The sequence below is a fragment of the Corvus cornix genome, chromosome 2 (assembly GCF_000738735.6).
Source record: "Corvus cornix cornix isolate S_Up_H32 chromosome 2, ASM73873v5, whole genome shotgun sequence".
NCBI classification, from domain to species: Eukaryota; Metazoa; Chordata; class Aves; order Passeriformes; family Corvidae; genus Corvus; species Corvus cornix.
This window is the reverse complement of record NC_046333.1, coordinates 151,239,747-151,254,778: the sequence shown is the minus strand read 5'-3', so window position 1 is coordinate 151,254,778 and position 15,032 is coordinate 151,239,747.

Here is a 15,032-nt window from a genome sequence, read left to right as displayed (position 1 = left end):
GTAATTTCCAGAAGAAAATAAAGATGGAAATTCCCAGATGGAAAACATTGCTATTCAAAAAACAACAACAACAACAACAAAGAAAAAAGAAAAAGAAAAAAATACTACCACCAAACAAACACAAACAACCAAAAAAAGATATATACACCTGCAAGAGTTTGAGTTTCAATATCTCCCTCTCACTTGGTAAAATTCTGTGATTCCAAGCATAGGATTGCAAGGAAGGTAAGAAGGAGGACATGCTCTCAGCCCTGGGAAGCATCTGCAGGAAAATTGTGTGTTCTGAGGCATTTCTGATTATTAGAGACTTTTCACAGGGGCATGTAGTGAAAGGACAGAAGGAATGGCCTTAATCTGAGGGAGGACAGATTTAGACTAGATATTGGGAAGAAATTCTTCACTGTGAGTGTAGTGAGGCCCTGGCACAGGTTGCCCAGAGAAGCTGTGGCTGTGCCATTCCTGGAAGTGTTCAAGGCCAGGTTGGATGGGGTTTGAGCAACCTGGGATAGAGGAAGGTGTCCCCCATGGCAGGGGATTGGAACTGGATGATTTTTGAGGTCCTTCCAACCCAAACCATTCTATGATTCTATGATTATAGGAGACAGATCCTGATGGTGCTCACCCCCTTAGAGTCGCTGTGAGTCAGCCTGGGAAAAGTTATTTTTTAGTCATCAACTCCTTTAGGATGACAATTACCCTATAAACTTGGAGAGACCTGGGTCACTTCTATCCAAGACTGGAAGATCATGTCTGGAGTGGTTCCTGCCTCCGTGAAGAATTCTAATTCCTTCTGGTGGCAGAAGCATCAGCATAGATAAACTGTCCTAAAAAATGTCATAGAATCATAGAATATTTTGGGTTGGAAGGGACATCTATGGTCACTCAGTTCCAATCCTCTGCTATGGCACTAAACTGAGCCAAGCCATAGGCAACTACCAATATCACTGGTGAATTCTTGGCAGCAGAAACACCTCCAAGAAAGATTTGCACTGAGTCCCAGCAGCACAGTCAAGCCTAAATTCTCCCACCTTGGAGAAGACGGTCTAAGAAACCCAGTTCAGCCCTGTCCAGCCTTTTGCAAAGAGAAGGGAAAGAAGCAGACTGGAAACATCAGGACAAGGAATCTGTAGATTTGTGATTTGCTGATGTAATCAGCACTAAGAAGCGTAAGAAATCTGGGATCTTTGCTCAGTGTTACATTGTGAACATACCTTAAACTAGACAGCTTAAGATACAATTTCTCTAGGCATGGTAGATAAACATAAATTAAATGTCCTTTTTCCGTATGACTAGAGTGACCAAATACTGAAGAAATAGGTGTGAAAGTAAGAGTTGGACCTGGCAATCCCTGTGAGTCCCTTCCAGTCCAGGATATTCTATTTCTGTGATGGTCTGCTCTTTACTGACAGGGAAATGTGTGTTTGCTGAAGGAAGGAACCTTCAGAGAATTAACATTAAGACAGAAATCCACACAGCAAACAAGAGAGACAGAAAGTAGACTTTGAAGTTCTGTTTTAACTGAAAACATTTAATGAAATTAAAATACAAAATGTCAGTTCTTCATTCCTCCCTTCTAATCTCTTTTCTATAATAAAAGAACAAAAATAATTTCTTTATAAAACGTTCTTTTCTTCTTTTCAGCTGTTCTACAAAACCAGGTTATTTATCAGAAATGCTGTGCCTGCTTTTCTTCTCTTAATTCAACCAGAACGCTACACACTGGGTACCATTTTCTTTTACTAAAAAATATTTATTTTCTTTTCATGTAGTATGTGACTGAAAATATTTTGTTCTTCAGTTTAGGAAAAATACTTTTTGTAGTTTCATAGGATCTTGAACAGAAAAGAAATGAAACCATCCTACATATTAGCCATTCTTGTCAGTATTTTATTCAGATCTATAATCATCTGTGAAGTATCCCTGGTGTAAATATACATAAATGACCAATCAAACAAAACAATGACAGTGGAGGTTTTTCAATGGCCTGAATTGCAGCTTGTTTGCTTCCAAAATGCTTAAGCAATCTTCTACTGCTGGGAGAAATTAACAGAGCAAATTACTCAGATGCAGAGCATAATTCTCTCTGTGCTGATCTCATTCAAATTGATTTGAATAGTCCTGATTTGAAGTTGTTTTGAAATCACCCACAGAGTCAAAGCAGGTTGTATGTCCTGATATACAGGAGGTATTCTCCAGGACAGCAATGGCCACTGTGACCATCAGGCCCTGGTAGAATCACAGAATCGTTAAGGTTGGAAAAAACCAAGATTATCGAGTCCAACCTTTGACCGAACACCACTTTATCAACTTGACCAGAGCATTCAGAGTCACACCCATGTGTTTCTTGAACACCTACAGGGATGGTGACTCCACCACCTCCCCGGGAAGCCCCTTCCAATGCTTGACCACCCTTTCAGTGAAGAAATTCTTCCTGACGTCCAACCTGATCTTCCCCTGGTGTAATTTGAGACCGTTTCCTCTTGTTGTCTGGGAGAAGAGTCCAACCCCCCACCCGACTACAACCTCCTGTCTGGGAGTTGTAGAGAGCAAAAAGGCTTCCCCTGAGCATCCTTTCTCCAGGCTGAGCCCTCCCAGCTCCCTCAACCACATAAAGTGTAGCTTTCAGAAAGATCTCTGCTCTGGGCTTCATCTCAGCTGAATGCAAGTGTCTGGCAAGTGTCAGTCCCAAATGCACCAACAGGCTCTGCAACCCGTGCTCCTCCACCCTATTGTCAATAATTTGAATTTCCTTTGGAAAACTTCATCTTTACCCCACAAAACATGACATAAAAGCAAATTAATGAAATTGCACAAGTTCTATATCTCTGTCAGAAGACCAATGTGGGTTGAGTTTACAGCTTGACACCAACTTCAGCTTTCAATGCAGTGCTGCAGACACTCCACAAGTTTTTACTGATGGACTTTGGATTCAGCTGAATGGATGAGTCTTTACATGAAGCTTTTGTTGGCACTACTTACTTCAAATATTATCCATCTATCTCCTCTATTTAATTAACCTTCTGCATCTGAATGATGAATTTTGTCAATACTCCCTGTAGGATTTTTCCAAAGGGAGCAATTTAGGAAATGTTTGACAAGCAGGATATAGGGACAGAAGGTAGGAGAGGTATCAAGGAAAAAGTCTTGGTTCCACTGAAGTCTGGAAAATTATAATATTTTTCATTGGGACCATAGTTTCACTTCTAGACACTCTCAGTTCATCTACTGACTCATCATGTGACTTTGGACTACTCCCTGACCTCTGAGAGTCTCAGATCCCATCTCTGTAAAAGCCAATAACCTTTTCAATTAAGTATTTATATTGAATTTATGTAGGAATTAGATTAACCTCACAAAGTACCATTCTACAGTTTCTCTCGTGCTCTCCTACTTCCTGGCATATATTTGCATCCAGCTTCCCACAAAACTGTTGCCTCTTCCCTGCATTTTACACGCAGCTGTGTGGTGACTCACAGCCATCACCTAGCACAACAAAATTCTTCATGTTTACTTCCAGATGTTGTCTGCGCTGTCCCCTCACTTTACAGCACATCCTATAATCCATAGTATTATCCAATTTACAACATGTTTATCCACATTGTGCTGCTGGGAGGTTTTCTCACAGATTGCAATTGGACAATAAAGAAAATCAACCAGACAGGAAGTCAGCGTGCCAGACATCTGTAGGACAGCCTTGAATTTTTGTACTCCTGAGCTGAAATTGTTTGGGTTGACTTTATAAAAAGAACTTCACAGTGAAAAAACCATTCAGCTCTTCTCAACATGGACAATTAGTGCTTTGAATTGGAACAGCTTTAGCTCTGCTCTGGTGAGATCCCATCTGCAGAGCTGCCTCCAGCTCTGGGGTCTCTAGCACAGGAAGGACATGGAGATGTTTGAGCGAGTCCAGAGGAGGCCACAAAGATGATCAGAGGGATGGAGCACATCTCCTACGAGGAAAGGCTGAGAAAATTAGGACTGTTTAGCCTGGAGAATAGAAGGCTTTGGTGTGATCAAATTGTGGCCTTCCAGTACCTGAAGGAGCCTACAAGAAAGATGGAGAGGGACTTTTAATAAGGTCCTGAAGTGATAGAACAAGGGGGAATGGCTTCAAACTTAAAGAAAGTAGTCTTAGATTAAATACTATAAAGAAAATCATTACTCGGAGGGTGGCAAGGTCCTGGCACGGGTGGCAAGGTCCTGGCACGGGTCGCCCAGAGAAGCTGTGGCTGCCCCACCCCCAGAAGTGTTCAAGGCCAGGTTGGATGGGGCTTGGAGCAACTTGGTCTAGTGGAAGGTGTCCCTGCCCATAGCAGGGGGTTGGAACTGTGTGGTATTGAAGGTCCCTTTCAACCCAGGCCATTCTATGATGGTCATATCCAACTGCCTGGTCCAGATGATCATTGGCCATTGTAACTGCATTAGAAACTCTTTGAGAGACGACTCCATAGCCCAGGCCAAATCAAGTGCCAGTATCTGAGAGCATTTACTTGTGCTGGTTCATCTACTGGTGTAGAAGAAGTTTAAATACTGCCATAAGTCTTATAATGTATTGACCAATTTGCCACATACCATGTTCACACACCACGAATACACATATGCACTCGCAAAAACCATTAGGCCTGGCATGACCAAAATCATTATTCCTCCAAATATATTTATATTTTGTGCTATTTAATAATGTGATCAATTTCCAGACTATGTGTCATAACTAAAACTGGAACTTGGGTGAGGATGTCCAAGTATCCTATTCCTTGTTTTTCTTTCCTTGGCATATTAACACTCTTAGTATCTAGCTTGGATACAGCCACATGCCTTCTGCTTCCCATCAGACACCAGAATGGGACAGATGAAACAGGAGATGATCTTCAAGGTCCTTTCCAACCCAAACTATTCTGTGATTCTATTAAATTAGAGGTTCTATATGTGAGCCGAAGTCATTTTGTAGTCAATGCAGGGGGACAGCTCTCTCCAGAGTGCCCATCATCTCATCCTGAGGTAGTATATCTGACTTACTTCCAATGAATTTCCACCTAGACACACTCTTTTATCTTCACTAAGTCAAAAGCAGTGAGCTCATTGAAGAGCTGTACACTGAAAATACCTGAAAAGAGGAGCCTCTAAACCTACCCAAAAACTAACCCCAAGCCCTGAGGGCACGCAAGGCCATACAGCAAGAGGATAAAAACTGAGCAGCACTGGTAGCTCTCTTTTCCTGGGGGTCAACACCACGCACAGTGGACTGTCAGAAAACAGCAGATTCCCATCCCCACAACCACATTTCCCAGTCCAACCTACCAGCAAAGAAGACAGATTAACAATGACATGGCTGATAGAGATTGATGAAAGCGTGGATGACCTTTTGATGAAGTTTGCTCCAGGCATCTACAGAGCCTTTCTTTCTGTTCATGTCAGACCTGCAGAGTGTCTGTGCCAGCCTAGCGGGCAGCAGTGACACCACACTGCTTCCCATCTCATTTTTTTGGTTGTTCTGGGTTTTTCCACAGTGTTGCCCACAGACCAGGTCTTCTTTCACACATGAAAATTAAGCCTCAACCACAGGGTCTTTCACATCAGTCGTGCAGCTTCACTGGGTGAATATTTACTTCCATCTTCCCCTTTGTCCTACTCAATGACAAGCTTTCAAAGTACATCCAAGGGCTGAATTCCAACATTCAAGTTTTGCACAAATGTCTATTGCAGATGCTGCTTATTAAGTATTTACCAAGTCATTACCCCTTAGGATGTATCTTCTTGGTTACACTGGAGCAGCTAGGGAGTAGAAGGGATCTCTCAGAATTTGGTTAATTAATCCAACTGCAAACAGTAATTAGATTTTATCGTAATCAACTAATTAATTCTTCCAACTCAGTAGTCGATGTAATGAGCGAAGGAAACAAAACCAGCTCTTGCAAGATGTGAACCTCAGCTTAGAAAAGAAAGGAGCAAAGGCCATCTAAACCAATTAAAGGAGAGTATATATATCAAGTTACTCAGAGGGGAGGTGGTTATGGGATACATGACACAGCTAAGCTGATATTTTTTCCTTTTCAGAATTGGTTTGGCTCTGATTCCTAACAAATCTCAGATGTCTTCCAGACTTTCCCAGTTATGCACTGAGCCTGTCTTGTCCCTTCTTCCTTAACTCCTCCTGAAAAATTATCTTGGAAACTTTATTTTATTTCTTTTAATTCTCAAAATAATTATATTAAATATATTCTGAATATATCAGTGCCTCCTCCTTGCATAGGGGCTTTACTGGGATGTCAGTAGGAGCACAGCAGTGCATTTGCCAGCACATTATCATGCACACAACACTGCTTTGCTGGTCAGCTCCAGTGCTGGTGACAGGAAAAAATGCCTTGCGAAGCATCGTTCTTCACGAGAGTTCACTGAGACCAGGCTGGGTAGTGCCATGCAAAGACTTGTTTGGGAACTTAAACTTCTTTCATTATGGCCAGTTCAGGCATTTTGCAGTGTGAACACATCTAAAAAAATGGACATGTTTAATCATGTCAGCATGGGAGGTCACTTGGCACTAAGCAAAAGAATGACAGCAGCTGTCAGTGTAATTAGCATTTGTATGTAGATTCATGCACCCACAATTCACAGTGGTCGTGGTCCCTATCCAAATGTACTTCTGTTGGCACTGTGCAGGCAAAGGAAGTTCACCCTCTCGGCAGATGCAATATTTGGGAACTATCAAAATCAGGCTTTTAAGTGTACAAGACAGGGAAGAATACTGAATTACTGTAAACAGACTAGGAAGGCTTTCAACACTGTCTCTCATAAAATCCTCCTGGACAAAGGGGTGAAGTATGAACTATATAAGTGGACACTGAGGGTAGACTAAAAACCAAGTGAAATGTAGGGCACAAAGGTTGTGATCAGTGTCATGGAATCCAGCTGGAAGCCAGTCCACAAGACTGTCTGCCAGGGACAACGGGACAATACAGTTTAACAGCCCTATTAATGGCATGGATGGTGGGGCAGGATGGACCCACAGAAGGTTTGCAGATGATGCAGCATTGGAGGAGTGGTTGTTACCCCAGATGGGTGTGCTACCATTGAGAGGGACCTTGACAGTCTGTGGGAATGGATCAATAGAAACCTAAGGATTTTTTTTCATGGGGAAGACTAACCCTAAGTACCAGTACAGGCTGGGTGCCAACCTCTGGAAAGCCCTGTCTAGAATGACCTGGGGATCCTGGCAAACAACAATCACAATTCTGAGAGCAACACGCCCTTGTAGCAATGATAGTCAACAACACTCTGGGCAACATTAGGAAGAACACTGCCAGCAGTTCAAGGGAAGAGATTTTACCCTTCTAAAGATCCTTCATCCTAAGGAAAAGCAAAGGGAATAGGTTAACAGGACTACAAGCCATTGCCCTTCCCATCAGTATTATCCAGTGTGCCATCCAGCCCCCAGTTCATGCCATATCCTCCGTAACTCCCACAGCCCAGGTCAAGATTGTGGGATCCAGGGAGAGTTGCTGATGCAGTTCCCATCAGAACTATTTAAAGGTCAGCCCATCCCAAGGGTTTCTGGAGAAGAGGAGTCTTCTAAGCCAATATCATCAAATGAAAAAATATTTCTCCTGCAGAACTTTAAGAAGTGATGAAAATATTTGGAAGCCGTTTGAGTCAAAACTTTTCACTCTGCACTCACTGCATGTAAGGCTCATGCATTCAGTCATTAACAGTGTTCAGCTAACGAGAATAACTTGTTAAGCTGAGGTGACTCAATTCCTTGCACACGTCCACAAATTTCCCAGCTACCTACACAGTAACAGGGTTCTACCCTGGTGGTGGCACAACTGTTGTGAAAGAGCATTTTGTCTTTCTCAGACAGAAAATCCATTAAAATACTTCCACCCAGTACTCATTTGCCCACTGCATCCTTGCATGCCCTTTAATTAACTCAGTGAATTTCTGAGCAACATCAAACCCTGCCCATTTGTCTCTTTCCTTCAGCAAGTTCTTGTCCTCCCTGAGATCTACCCCAGCCTCCTGATCATCTCTTGGTGTCTGTGGGGTCTGCATTTCGGCAGGTCTTCAACTCTATGCTGAGATTTCCTCACCTGTTGCACTGTGTGTTCAACTGCTGCCTGTCAAGAGTGGTTCAGGAGGAGTCCAAAGGAAAGAACAGGTTCTTCTTGTTCCTGACAGCCCATCTGATATCCTATTTTCAAGAAACCTAACAAAGACATATAAAACTGACATTATCCATCACAATACACTAAAAAAAGTCCTTCCTATCTCTGTCTCCCCAAGCATTATCTCAAATCTTCCTGCCTCTGAGATCTCTGATACATTTTTGCTGAAGTAATTTGTGGCGTTACCACCTTCAAGGCCATCACCATGTGAAAAATCCAGGGGATCATTATCTGCTGGTGAAGCCAGCAGGCAGTGGCCTGTGGCCTGACCTTGTCAGGTTACAAGCAGAGATGACACCCAGATAAACTCCCTTCCTGGAAGCTACTGCTCCTCAGCTGAGCAGCACCATCAGGGCCACAAGATGCATCCAGCCAAGCCAGGGTTATCATCTCACTGTACTTTTGTGGGCACTTTAGTCACATATGTCAGGCTGAGCTTAGTGACCGAAATCCAGACATCTGCATCCTTCTACATTCTCCCACCCTGAAGGTGCGACAGTCCCTGGCAGCAGGTGGTTGCATCTCAGATCACTGCAGCAAGATTTATCTCCACTTGTCTGTCAGAGTCTTAAATCATCTGGCAGCTGCGTAGGTGGCTAAAGGGACAGGAGCACAAAAGCAATAAAGAAATAGCTGCCTATAACTCTTCACTACTTTACATTTGAGAACGAGATGAGAGAATGTCTCAGCTTTGCTTTCGCTCTGAGAAAGGGCTGTAAGTCAGCTGTGATGCTGTGCAGGAGAAAATAAAATTGTTACCTCAAACAGCAGCACTGCTGTGAATATTCGGTAACTAATGGCACTATTCAGAAGGCACTGTGTGAGTCTGGGCATGGCAGAGAGGAGGCAGAGGAGGTTATAAGGGATATTTAATCATGCGTGATGTTTGTATATGAGGAAAATTTAGATAGATACGGTGGTGATGGATGAGTTATAAAGGAAGAGAGAGAGGGAGAAAGAGGGGTGTGCATTACAAAACAGTAAATAGAAGAATTTTAAAAGGTGAAAATTTGGCACCAGGGAACCATGAGAAGGTAGAAAGGGAGTCAGGAAGAAGAGGGTCACTTGTAGCCTCCTCTATCTGTCTGTTTAGGCATTGGTAGTGATAATTTCACACTTAATTATCAAAAATTGGGGCTGGCAGGACATCAAGAACTCATGTGCTAGCCTAGTTCCCTGTGCCTAGGTCGTTCTTCCCAGCCGTTCACACATTTATAAAACCTTGTGGAACAGAGTCCACATTTAATTTAGGCAATTTGCTCCAGCTTTTTTCAACTTTCAGTGTCAGAAGTTTCTTTGCTAGTGTCTAATCCAAAACTCCTTTGTTGCATTAACACTGCTTCACAATGTGCTCATGAGGAACATGAGAGCAGGAGAACAAGAATTCCCTCCCTGCTTTCAACTTTCATCATAGGATCATAGAAGGATCTGGGTTGGAAGGGATTTTCAACATCATTTAGTTCCAAACCCCCTGCTATGGGCGGGGACAATTTCCACTAGACCAGGTTGCTCCGAGCTTCATCCAACGTGGCCTTGAACACTTCCAGGGATGGGGCAGCCACAGCTTCTCTGGGCAACCTGTGACAGGGCCTTATCACTCGCACGGTAAAGAATTTTTCCTAGTATCTAATCTAAACCTGCCCTCCTTCATCTTAAGGGCATTTGCCCTTGTCTTGTCACTCCATGCCATTGGGAGAAGTGCCTCTTCAGCCTTCGTGTAAGATCCCTTTAGATATTGGAATGCTGCTATAATGTCTCCTAATGTATTATCTTATTTTCCCTTTGCTAGATCATACCTCTTCTATCAGCTTTTCATCTTAAATCATGGTGATGAATCCTCTTGCTTAACATCACAGCAAGTGACCCTATCCTTCAATTAACTTTTCTTTTTATATTCCTGAGGATTTCCTGAGGACCAACTGCCACTCACTAAAGCCTTTGTCATTTTTACTAGCTGGGTGTTCTACTCAATTTTAGGCTTTATTGTGCCCCAGTTTCTGTCTGCAGAATGCAGGCAGTGATTATTCATGTCCTGCCACGGCTTGCCCTTGGAAAATGTCCCTCTTCAGCCTTCCTGCAAAGCCACTTTTGTGTACTGGAAGGTGCTATGAGACGTCCCTGGAGCCTTCTCTTCTCCAAGCTGAACAACCCCAGCTCTCAGCCCATCTCCACAGCAAAGTGTTCCAGGTCTGTGGGCATTTTATTGACTTGTAGGACAACACCATAAGCTTCATGCCAGCTTCCCCCACAGCTCTCTGTACATAGAAATGGATCCTTTCTCCCTGTAAATGCTCACTGTGCACTGGTGTCATGGGACAAGGGTTTATATTCTGCCATGTGTATTTGAGACACCTGACACAGTGGGGGTTAAATTTAGTAGGAGCACATCCAGAGAGCAAACTGTTGTTGCCAAAAAAGTCTCACTTCTATGTTGGGGTCCCTCCCCCTGCCATGGAGCCCTGGGAGAGGGGCCCTGGGGGGGAGACACAGGGTTTCCCTGCCCCTGCTCAGCCTCGTTCCCCATTGGTTGGTTTGTGTTCCCTGGTGTGGCCAAGGACCCTCGGGTCCCGTGACTGCGGAGTTCCTGAGCTGAGCCCTGGCCATGCGGCTGGAGAAATAAACATCTCTGAAACATCTGCCACGAATCTGTCCATATACACTTCGCTTTCCACGGGACTCCTGGTTTAAAATATGCTTGTTGCAGTAATCCCCGCTGCAACACTTCTAGACAAGCTCATTTCTAGTTCTGCACCGCAGCACATTCGTCAGTTTGTGGTTTGGGTCCCAATTCCCCTCTTGGCTTTCTCCTTCATTTTACTGTTTTATTCTTTCCTTGATAAATCAGGAGACTTTCCCATTGCCTTGCACTCAGCCCTTATCAAGAGGCTTTATAAATAATAATAATGACCAGGCAAAAGATGCCATTCGGTTAACAGTGTAATCACTACAGGGATTAGCACTGCTGTATATTTTTTATGGGTGTAATATATCGTTTTCATTCTGTTGCCCTAATGAAAATAACAAATTAACAGAAGCATTATGCAAATTATACATTAAAAATGTCATGTTTATTAGTCCATCTTGGCAAAAGAGAAGCTATAGCGATAGCAGTGTTAACTGCTTAATAACCATGTCATAAAACAGAGAAGAAACTCAATTCAGCTCAGTTTGGCTTGGCCTTGAGGTTGTTTTCGATAACTTCAGCGCCAGTGTTTGTGTGCTCACAGCAAAGCATATGCTTAAATACATTTCTGGAGAACAAGATATTAGCAGCAGTTTTAGCTCAAGGATATTTATCTCAATTACCTACTTTTGGAAAAAATTCCCCACAAAACGTCCTACTCTTTGCACCTGCAAAATACTTGTGCAACAGCATTTACTGGAGTTCCTTAAAATCTTGCTGTTACTTCAGAAACTGCTACAAATATTTATCCAAGCATTAACTTTATTACATTTTCTGCAGAAGGCTGTTCTGCCTTGTTCTCTTTGACATTAAGGGATGTGGGGAATTTCTTTTCCAGCATACCTTGAACTTAATTTTGCTTCTAACCTTGAGGCAGTTTATTGAAAATCCAGAGGTGGTTGTTTTCTTACAGCCTAAGTGATTAACACTTAGTGGTAAAAATTTCTTTGTCCTTGTGTAAAGAAATTTTACTCACAGGAGGAACAAAGATTAACAATAATCAGAAGATTCAAACTTTGCTTTTGTTTAATAAATACTTACTCAGTAATAAAATACAGTTATGAGATTTCTGTAATGTGCCTTGTTATTGACATTCATCGGAATCTAAAGACACAAGAAAATTAATTTTCTGTATGAGATTCAGATTGAAAAAAAAAATTATAGTGCTGGGAGCTGTACATTTTTTCATTTTTTGCAAGAGAAAGATTCTCTTCAGTTTGGATTTACAATTAAAGAGCAGAGAGATGCTGGGGAGCCACAGGCCAAAAGTGATTAAAAGGGACAATGGCTTGTCCCAAATGGAAACAATGGTGGAGTCAGGATGAGTACCCACATTTCAAGGCTTTCACATCCCTTCCTCACTGTCTGAATCATGTCACCTTTCTACACTAATGGCCCTGTAAATTCTATATCTCCTGGAGTGTCCATTTGTCATCAGTGGGGACCCACAAATTGTCTGTACACACCCAAGGAGAGCAGATGCTCCAAGCTCAAAGACTAATATAAAAAACAACAATAAATATCATTAAAAATAAAGAGGGGAAATGGAAATTGCCATCAGACAAGTTCAAGCACAAGCCAGCCTAAGCACAACTTGAAAGAAAAGCATTTATTTCACAGTTACTGTATTGGAATAAACATGTCAAGTCATTTTCACAGGAGTCTAAAACCCAATAACAATAAATGTGAAGCTCACAGAAACTTGAGAATTCCGTTCTGTGGAAATTATGACATCTTCAGAAGAGATTTGTTTCACTGAAATGAAACAAAGCCAATTTTTGACATTTCTCACAAAATTTAATTGCCTGAAACATTCTTTAATTGTTTCAGCTCAATCAAGGCATTTCATTTTGTTTTGATGCATTGGAATATTTCTAGCTCATTTCACCACTGAAACCCAACATATATAGAGAGAGAGAAAAAAAAACTGTCTTTTAAAATTAGGGTTTGCTTATGTTTCTTAAATTAAAAATGTAAAAAGAAGCGAACATCCATTGCCTATTCTAAACAGGCTCTTGGCACTCTAACTGTACTGGTAGTTAGGAGTTAGTCTGGTTACCTCTGGCAATCTGATCTCTCAGTGACCAGTTGTCCCCAGCTTCCTAACTGGCGATTGCAGAACTGAGCAATATTTATTTTTCAGAAATCTGTGAGCAGTTTATCTGGATGATTGATTCCAGTTCACGTAACATAGTCAGGAGGCCACATTTAGGTCAGGAACCCAAGTCCCAGGTAGGTCTCAGGCTGCTCAGGAAATAATTCCGTGTAATAAGAGCCTGTTAAAGACATCGAGTTACAAGAGAAGTCACACAGGACTGGGTAAGACAATTAAAAGCAGGAATAGCAATGCTAAAGCTTTTCTAAAATCAGGAACCAAGCAGCTGAATTATTTCTAGGATGATCAATTTTTCATACTTTGAGAACAAAATATTGTCAAAATCATCACTTTTCAAAAAAAAATTTGACATTTTACAGCAAAAGAGTATTCTATATGTGAATTTTAAACATTTTTGCTGTCCAAGAGTGGTATTCAGCTCTATATTTCAGCTTCAAGGTTCAAAGCCAATAAATGGGGTGGAAAGTCTACCAAAATTTCTTATTGTTGGTCATAAGTTCAAGGTTTAAGAGCATCAGACTACTGGAGGAGAAAAAAAAGAACAAAAATAATTGGGAGAGGGGAAAAAAAAAGATATTTCTGCTCTGTCAGTAGTGGTCAGTGGTTTAGGAGACCTGACATGCAGGGGAGGAAAACAGGAACTGACCTTTACGTCAAAGAAGGAGAAATGAAAGAGGCAGAATGCACCCCTCTGCATTCTAACTGAGGATGAAAAACATGGGTTTGAACAGAAATCAGGGAATTTAGGCTTGGTACTGGGGAAAAAAAAAATTTAAAACCCACAAACAAATAAGAAATACCCCCCCCAAAAAAAGCCACCTTTCTGAAAGGAGCATAAAGGAAGTGTGGGATAGACAGCACAGGGATGAGACATTCTCTCTACATGTCCAAAAACACTTCATGTTCTCAAAAACAGTCGAAACATCCATCACAGAATAATACAGAACAGTTGATCCTGTTCATTTTCTTAGTCCCTTCCAGCTCTGTTTTGTCTCATAGGCTGGAAGACACAGAAAGGGAAAGACATGAATTCAGATCATACAAATTTTACAGAGGTTAGCCTTGCATTAAGAAGCAAACAGGCAAAGGTCTTCCCTAGAAGGGTTCCCATCCAGGGAACCATGTTCCTTTGGATACCTCAATTCCCTGGGTGTCTTATTATGTCCCTGGATTTTTCACACCAGATCCTGGCAGCGATTTGGGAAGAGCAAATCATTTCTGCCCATCACTTCTGCTATCATTACTTCCCACAAAGCTTCCTTTGATGCTTCTCATCCCTGTGAAGGAGGGAAGAAAGAAATCCAATCCTGGTGAGCCTTAGCTTGCCAACTTTGTTTCTGAACCAATGCATTATTCATGTGTTTGTGACAGAGAGTGGTGAGTTTAATGTGCAGAAATGAGCCTGGAGAACTGGGGAGTTGTTGTTGGAGGTGGGACACGCTCTGCCTGGCTGTGCAGTGATTTGTGCTGGTTGCTGCTGCTGTGCCAATACTCCTGTGCCAAATGCAATCCCACCAAGTAGGGACTGTTAAAGCTTCTTGTTTTCACTGCTTTTTGGGTTGCAGATCCTGCCATCACTTCATGCTCATGGTATTTACCAGTTGCTATTGGAGAACCTTAATGAGCTGAAAAAATGTTGTCCAATCTCACTTCAAATCCTTCTGGGAAATCAAATATAGAAGCACAGAATCACAGAATAAAAGGAACCCTAAAGACCATCCAGTTCCAACCCCTGCCATGGGCAGGGACACCTTCCACTATCCCAGGTTGCTCCAAGCCCCATCCAACCTGGCCTTGAACACTTCCAGGGATCCAGAGGCAGCAGCAGCCTCTCTGCCAATATTTCACATTGTCCCTTTAGTTATTAGAATCACAACAGAGTCAGAATGGGCTGAAACATTTTATTTTAACTGACAGTGAAAATAAAGACGTATATTTGATCTTATGGTAGAACACCATCAAGAAATTGTGGATACCAAAAGGAAAAAACAAAGGGTCATCAGACTATAGACACTGAAGAGGCTGAAAGACTCTTCTCATTGCCAGTGTGCAGGAAAAAGGGAGAATTATTTTA